Source organism: Schistocerca piceifrons, chromosome 11 (genome assembly GCF_021461385.2).
Source record: "Schistocerca piceifrons isolate TAMUIC-IGC-003096 chromosome 11, iqSchPice1.1, whole genome shotgun sequence".
Classification (NCBI taxonomy): domain Eukaryota; kingdom Metazoa; phylum Arthropoda; class Insecta; order Orthoptera; family Acrididae; genus Schistocerca; species Schistocerca piceifrons.
The window spans coordinates 78,865,904-78,875,126 of NC_060148.1; positions in this window are offsets into that span (position 1 = coordinate 78,865,904).

Here is a 9,223-nt window from a genome sequence, read left to right on the forward strand (position 1 = left end):
ATTGTGTTTAATGAGGCACTGAGAACCACAAAGGTTAGTTGGTTGGTTGTTTCGGGGAAGGAGACCAGACAGCGAGGTCATCGGTCTCATCGGATTAGGGAAGGACGGGGAAGGAAGTCGGCCATGCCCTTTGAAAGGAACCATCCCGGCATTTGCCTGGAGCGATTTAGGGAAATACGGAAAACCTAAATCGGGATGGCCGGACGCGGGATTGAACCGTCGTCCTCCCGAATGCGAGTCCAGTGTCTAACCACTGCGCCACCTCGCGCGGTAACCACAAAGGCCCAACGCACAGAAATAAAGTTCTGAGAAAAATAAATGTTTGTAAAAACAAAATTTTTAGACAACCTATCATCACAGTCTAACATAACAGTCGCGACACTTCGCCTCGACTTTGTTGCTTTCAGCGCCCCAAGCGGCCGGTAGGTTGAACTGTGAGTTCGACGCGATCGTGAAAGCGAACAGTGATTGTTTATTTTGATTTATACAATGGTTTTTACCATCGGGAGCGTTTATAGCGCAATAAATTGCAGCAGCAACAGGAAGAAGACACCACAGCTGTCTTTTATAGGTGTCCTATGGATCCTGAGAGGTAAATACCATCATGTTACTAAACTGTATCGTCAGGATTCACTTGCAAAATGTATGTGTATAAATGATGACTGTTTCGTTTTAGGATCCCCCCCCCACCATCTCGTTTCCTCCTTCCTCTCCACCCCACACCCGTTGCCGCGCCTCTATCGCTGTATCCCTCCCTCTCTCCACCTCCACACCGCCCATCTCCTTCATCAGGGCAATTTCCAACGCCTCCCCCTCCCGGATGACGAACTTCGTCGTGACATCTACCCTTCCTTCCAACTATAACCTGGCCTTGTTCCCCCCCACTCCCCAGGGCCCCCTTTTTCCTCTCCCCTCCTTCTCCCAGAGCGGGTTTTCCTCCCCCCCCTCCCGAGACCCTGCACCCCATACTTGCCTCTCTCCTTCCCACATCCCTCCCTACCTGGCCCTCTTCAGCGCGCCTCCCGCTCGTCTCCCCCATCTCTTCCCCTTCCTCCCTTCTTCCGGTCTCCCTCGTCTCCTTGCGCCTGGCAGATCCTCAGTTTTAATCATTGTCAGTGTGCCACATCGGTGTTGTGTTTAGTGCTGTTTCTCCAGTGCGTCAAGAGGTGTGATTTTAATTCTGTACTGCCTTGAGGTTCGCCGTCAGTGTTTGTTATGTGCTACGCCATCCGTTGATACCTTTTATGCTCCAGTCATACTGTGCCTTGTGTTCTTTTAATTGTCGAAGTGTGTGGCCTTTTGTGTGTGCTACTTTTCAACAGTTTTTTATCTCCATTTTACAGTCACCCCGTTTTTTGTCTATTGCCTTCCATGATGTTCCCCCTTTTTTATATCTACTGTATGTTTACCATGTTCTCTTCTTTGTTATTTTTAAATGTCTTCTATTGTTTGTTCTATGTCTTTTGGCTGAAGAGCAGAGCATATGCTGCTGCCAGCCCACCCCGATGGGGAATTGAAATACAATAAAGAAAAAAAAAATCGTTTTAGGAGCAGAAAATGGCTAGTTAATAGCAGACGAGAAGACCTTATGAAGAAAGACCCAGTTTACCTGTATAATAATATTAGGTTTTGTTCGCTACATTTCGTACAAAACCAGTTCATGAACGCAGACAATAACAAACTCCTGTGGAATGCAGTACCCACACAGTTTGACATTCCAAATAAGCCACCTCAGCTGACGATGAAGAGGAAACTGCCACAAAGATTCGACAGTCAATCTAAAGCTGTAAAACAGTCCTATGACACAGAAGCAGCCAGTTCAACTCCCCATGTATCAGTGCCAGATTCGCGTGAATCATCAACACAGACCTGCTTTGACGATGAAGTGGTTAGATTAAGTGCAGCTGTTCGTGTCTTACAAAAGCGTGTGAAGTGTCAGAATGTGCAGATCGCTAGACTTCGAGCGAAACTATTATGGGACAAGGAAAATGGCTACAGACAGATTGTTTGAAAACTATTCAAATATTTGGTTTTTCGTGAAATGTAATGTAATCAGCTCATTATAATGTTTTCAGTATATTTCTGCCACTATTTGGCACTTGCTTGACCCACTTCGAATAATATAAAGATGAAGGTCGTACTTGTGGCAACAGGCGACAGTGACACACACACAGTAGGCCTACAGAACGATAAACGAGCTGTCGATCGCTTTTGCATGTAGAGGTACATGTCTGTGTTTCTTACATGTGAATCTGTGTGTTTATATTCTTTTGATATCAACTGGTAAGCTGCAATTCTGTCCAATGTCACAAGTATTTCTTCACGAATGTGCCACTCTATTCATGGTTTTTGTCCATACTTGCGCTTATTTTAGAATTATTTTTAGAAACATATATGCCTTCTGATACTACAAAAACTCTTGGAGGCAAGAAAATAACTCGAATAATTTGGAAATTACGTAGGAAATGGATGCAAACAAACATACGACAAAATTACAACCGCAGTTCATGAGAGTAATTACTTATTAGCCATGAATTATGTCGAAAAGAATTGACGTAATAAAAATAAACAAGAACAAATGTATTATTATCGTAATTTATGCAAGTAAATCCATTGCAGTATAGCGCATAGCGAAGTCATAATAGTGTGAAGTAGCATTAATTTTTAAAAATAATTATTGGATCTCAGGGGACTAACGCAGGAAAGTTGGAGTTTTCTGTCGGGAGAAACTACAATGTAACACAACAACAGGAAAATGAAATTAATAACAACACATATGAAACATAAAAAGAGCTGTAGCACGAAATGGGGAGAAATCGACACAGAAATCCTAAAAGAAAAGCCAGCGACAAGTAGCGAAAATTAACAAAATGTAAAAAATATCGGAATAATCACTTTAAGCTATATAGGTCAGTTCTAGTTACGGAATACAGCCACTTCATCGTTCATAATTTAGATCGTTTTTTCAGGAGGTTTTGCACTAAAATGTAATAGTGTTTCTATATTTCTAATTGGCCTCTGAACGTCTGCGAAAAAGTAACAAACATTGTATCGTCAACTAGAACCTAACTGTGTAGCTTAATTGTACTTATCGATTCCATGTGTGCGTTGCAGTGTTATGGAATTTCTACATTTCGTCGTACTCTATTCGCTACTATGAAACAGAAAAAACACTTATGATTGGTACCTACAATATTTTTTACTTTTTCGCAGTAGTTCAGAGATTAAAAAAAGCTGCATATGTACAAAAATCCAGCCCACACACTTACCACCGTATGGTTGGAATCGGTGACCAGAATTGACCTCCTATACAGGTCAATTCTAGTTACCGATTGCAACAATTCCATGGTTCATTATTTAGTTCGTTTTTCCGGGGTGCATGTACACTGGAACATAATAGTACTTCTGCATTTGTTATTGCTCTCTAAGCTTCCGTGAAAAAATAACAGATATCAGAATAGAATTAATACACTCCTGGAAATTGAAATAAGAACACCGTGAATTCATTGTCCCAGGAAGGGGAAACTTTATTGACACATTCCTGGGGTCAGATACATCACATGATCACACTGACAGAACCACAGGCACATAGACACAGGCAACAGAGCATGCACAATGTCGGCACTAGTACAGCGTATATCCACCTTTCGCAACAATGCAGGCTGCTATTCTCCCATGGAGACGATCGTAGAGATGCTGGATGTAGTCCTGTGGAACGGCTTGCCATGCCATTTCCACGTGGCGCCTCAGTTGGACCAGCGTTCGTGCTGGACGTGCAGACCGCGTGAGACGACGCTTCATCCAGTCCCAAACATGCTCAATGGAGGACAGATCCGGAGATCTTGCTGGCCAGGGTAGTTGACTTACACCTTCTAGAGCACGTTGGGTGGCACGAGATACATGCGGACGTGCATTGTCCTGTTGGAACAGCAAGTTCCCTTGCCGGTCTAGGAACGGTAGAACGATGGGTTCGATGACGGTTTGGATGTAACGTGCACTATTCAGTGTCCCCTCGACGATCACCAGTGGTGTACGGCCAGTGTAGGAGATCGCTCCCCACACCATGATGCCGGGTGTTGGCCCTGTGTGCCCCGGTCGTATGCAGTCCTGATTGTGGCGCTCACCTGCACGGCGCCAAACACGCATACGACCATCATTGGCACCAAGGCAGAAGCGACTCTCATCGCTGAAGACGACACGTCTCCATTCGTCCCTCCATTCACGCCTGTCGCGACACCACTGGAGGCGGGCTGCACGATGTTGGGGCGTGAGCGGAAGACGGCCTAACGGTGTGCGGGACCGTAGCCCAGCTTCATGGAGACGGTTGCGAATGGTCCTCGCCGATACCCCAGGAGCAACAGTGTCCCTAATTTGCTGGGAAGCGGCGGTGCGGTCCCCTACGGCACTGCGTAGGATCCTACGGTCATGGCGTGCATCCGTGCGTCGCTGCGGTCCGGTCCCAGGTCGACGGGCACGTGCACCTTCCGCCGACTACTGGCGACAACATCGATGTACTGTGGAGACCTCACGCCCCACGTGTTGAGCAATTCGGCGGTACGTCCACCCGGCCTCCCGCATGCCCACTATACGCCCTCGCTCAAAGTCCGTCAACTGCACATACGGTTCACGTCCACGCTGTCGCGGCATGCTACCAGTGTTAAAGACTGCGATGGAGCTCCGTATGCCACGGCCAACTGGCTGACACTGACGGCGGCGGTGCACAAATGATGCGCAGCTAGCGCCATTCGACGGCCAACACCGCGGTTCCTGGTGTGTCCGCTGTGCCGTGCGTGTGATCATTGCTTGTACAGCCCTCTCGCAGTGTCCGGAGCAAGTATGGTGGGTCTGACACACCGGTGTCAATGTGTTCTTATTTCCATTTCCAGGAGTGTATATAGAGGACAGTTTAACTACCGATTCCAATATTTGTTGCTTTTGTGAATTTTCGATATTTTTGTACTGGATTTTTTTAGGATTTCTGTGTCGGTTTTTCCACATTTCATGCTACTGTTTCATATACATAATCATTTATTTCATTTTCCCGTTGTTTCATTACATTTTTGTTTCGTACTGCCCAAAGGCCCCACTTCCCTGCTGTACGATGTGTTGGATTCAGTAACTGTTATTATCAAGTAACGCTCTTCTCTAATATTAGGGGAAGTGGTGGTAATATGAAACAGGGTTGTAATATGAAACACCGTGGTATTTGAAGACTAGTAATGTCATCTGGCGTCAGTTTCAGTTATCACAAGGGCAATGTTCTGTTTCCGCCACTAGAAGCAGCAGATGTCAGTATCTCATTGTTTGTAACCATGAGTAGACGTACATTGTTTTCCAGCCTCCAAAAGTTTTGCAACCTAAGATTCAAATATTTTCCCCGCTACCTTTATTTAGAAGTTAGCATACTGTTTCTACATTACGATTTAGTAATGGAATTAAACCTACAAATGATAATTTTAGTTACCTGAAATTGTTGATCGAAAGTGTAGTCTGTTTGGTTAGTTTCGAAAATAGCTTTGGGTGGAAATATGAAACAAGCTGTTCCATACTACAACGCCTTTTTTGTTTTGTAGGTGTCGCCCTGCCAAGAAGCTGGTTGTGGCCTGAAAAAAGGGGAATACGACAGAAATGGTGCCCTGAAGATATGGTTCAAGCAATAATGGCTGTTGGGGATAAAACTAAAGCTCTAAATGAAGCAGCAAGATGTTTCAATACACCAAAAAATGGTTCAAATGGCTCTCAGCACTATGGGACTTAACATCTGAGGTCATCAGTCCCCTAGACTTAGAACTACCTAAACCTAACAAACCTAAGGACGTCACACACACATCTATGCCCGTAGCAGCAGCGCAGTTCCGGACTGAAGCGCCTAGAACCGTTCGGACGCAGCGGCCGGCAATGTACCAAAAGCTACTCTCTTTAGAAATGTGGATGAAAAGGATATAGATTTAAATACTTTAACACATGAAAAATTAGGTAGAAAAGCTATTCTTCACCATGAAATTGGATAGGACCTTGTTGAGTATTGCCTATTGATGGAAAAGAAATTTTATGTACTCACTCGTAATGACGTGAAGCGAATGGCCTATCAGCTGGCAGTAAGAAATGGAATCAGCAATCCATTCACTGACTATATGGCTACAAGGGCATGGTTCGATCAATTCGTGAACAAACACAAGAATCAGCTTTCAGTGCGAAAGCCTCAAGGAACAGCACTTGCTCGAGGCACTTATTTAACCGAGAGAGTGTCATGAAATTTTTTGATGTTATGGAAGCCAAATACTGGATACTGGATCTTCAATGTTGACGAGTCTGGTCTTAGTGTAGTGCAAACAAATATTCCACATATAATTGGTATGAAGGGAAGAGAACGGACAGGAGCCCTCCCTGCAGCAGAGAGGGGGCAGTCTGGTGATGATCATTGCATGCCTGAGCGCAGATGGCAACTTTGTGCCTCCGATGATGATTTTTCCATGCACCAATTAGACAGATTAATGAAAGGTGCACCTCCTGGAGCTGTTGGAAAATGTCCTCCGTCATGCTGGGTACAGTCAGATCTATTCACTGAATGGTTTACCCACTTTGTTGAACATACGAAAACTACAGCTGAATCCCCAGTCTTGCTCATACTGGATGGACATTATTCTCACACCAGTAATATAGATCTCATAATAAAAGCAAAAGATAATGATGTGGCCATTCTCTGCTTGCCACCTCATACTACACATAGGCTACAGCCCCTTGATAAGACTTTCATGGGCTCCCTAAAAACATACTACAGTGGAGAGATTATGCAGGCACTAAGAACAGGCGGTATGGACACATACGATATTGTGGCGAAGTTTGGAAAGGCGTACCTCAGAGTCCAAAGTGGTGCAGTAGCAGTCAATGGATTCAAATGTACCGGCATTTATCCACTAAACATAGGTATTTTTACAGAAGCAGATTTCATTGCAGCTGAACACGAAGCAGAAAAGGTTGCTGACAGTGGTAAAGTACTGTGTGACGATGCAGATGCCGGAGGTGATTCGAAGCAAGGCAATTGGGGGGGGGGGGGGGGCGAAGGGAAGAGTTGACAGCGGGTCCAACAACATGTGTAGGCTATGTAAAGCCACAACACATCGCTCCAGTCAAAAAAGAAGGTATCAGACAGAGGTCGGAAAGCACTTTTGGCTATTGTCCTAACCGGTTTACCCTATAAAAACGCTCTGAAGTGTTTCATAGACAAGAAACAAAATACTGAACTGAATCTATAGAAGGAAAAGTCATCAATTGAAGTATCTTCCTTTTATAGCCCTATAGATCAACCAGGAACCGCTAAAATGTCAGACAGACCTACAAGAGCGAAGACTGTTGACACCAGCAAACGAACTCTGTTCTCAAGTACAAAAAGAAGTAAGAACGAAAGATGTAGCCAGAAAGAGGAAATAGAACTATCTTCTGGTAGTTTAAACCTGATAGAATCTCTTGGGAAGGACTTTTCTGAAAACGATGATCCAGACTGTTTTGTAGTGAGGCATTTAAAAAGTCAAAACCTGGAGAACTTAGGGTTCAATGCGTCATGTGTCAGTAATGGGCTTATATGTTGTGCAGAGGGTGTGAAACTCAAGTGTGTTCATTTGCGACTTTTGTTCATGAAGAACTTTAAATTGTGGACCAGAATTGTTATCTATAGTTCTTAAAAACTATTTTACTACAGATTTACATTGTAATTTGTGATTGTTTTCCATATGACGTCAAAATACGATTTTATAATTTCATTAATAAAAATCTAAACTGGGAAAGCATATTTTATTATTTATTTTAAATCTGTTTCATATTACAACCCCCACTTCGAAATGATGATAATTTACAGCAAGTTAAAAAATCTATTGTAATTATTTATTATGTTCATTTTTCATCAAAATTATTATTCATCCTTTGTAATAGATATATAAACTAACACAGGTGACATTTTTGACGAAACAGTCACATTTTAAATTCAATATTTTGCATTAAACAAAACGGTGTTCCATATTGCCAGCACTTCCCCTACGACTTTATCAGATTCTATACCGTAATGGAATTTATAGGTTCTCTGTGTGCTTCTAACTCGCATTAATTTCTACAGTAATTTAGTTCACAAATATATATTTCACTTTCGTTCTGTTCTCATTCATTTCCGTTATTTTCAACACGTTTAGATATAAGTCGTGTTTAAATATGTAGTCGTGTCAATTGCCGTTATAATTTTATTGTAAGCTACATTCCTTTGTTTACGAATATCATCCGCTGCTTACAAATATCCTCTCTCTGTAGTTTCTTGCCTCTGGTGTGACGTCATTACTCGAAACCGACGAGGGGAATCGGCCAATAGAATTTATCTGAAAATTGTGTGAGGTTTAACATGTGTGAAACTACACAAATGGACCATAAGAAAACTGTAAGTATAAGTTCCTCCGAATTTCACCATTAACTACATATAAAAATGGATAACTAACTAAAAATGCGCGATTGTTATACATTGCAACGAAGTAAAAATTAAAAAAATGCAGAACCTCACACAAGAAGAACATTATGTAAAAATGGCATAGTACACAGTGAAAACACACTTCAAAACGGAAGTAATTTCCTGAAACATGAATAAAAAGAAAATTGTGACTGGTAGCAGAAAAGTTTTTATAAGCATTCCCATTGTTTTCACACTTGCAGACCTTCACAAAACAATTTATAACTGTCAAAATGAGACCCCTCACACATCCCCTTAGAACATTTTGTGGATACTCCAGTCTTCTAAGGTGTTCTATATCTGCTCTATGCAAACCACTGTGAGGTGCATGGCAGAGGGTACTGCCCATTGTACCAGTTATTAGGGTTTCTTCCTGTTCCATTCGTGTATGGAGCATGGGAAGAATGATTGTTTGAATGCCTCTGCACGTGCAGTAATTATTCTAATCTTATCCTCATGATCCCTGTGTGAGCTATACTTTTTTTTCTTTATTGTACTTTCATTCCCCTGCCTTATATGGACAGGGGAGGGCTGACAGCGGCACAATACACCACTCTTCAGCCAAGTGACATTACAGTTAAAACAGTGGAAACTATACATAAAAAGGGGGGACATAAAAACATAAGTGGAGACAATGGGGGTTAAAATATACAATGACATGGAGATATTCATTGTGGGACAGTTACAAAAGTCCACATAAAGATAAAAAAAGACTGTGGAGCACATAAAATACAC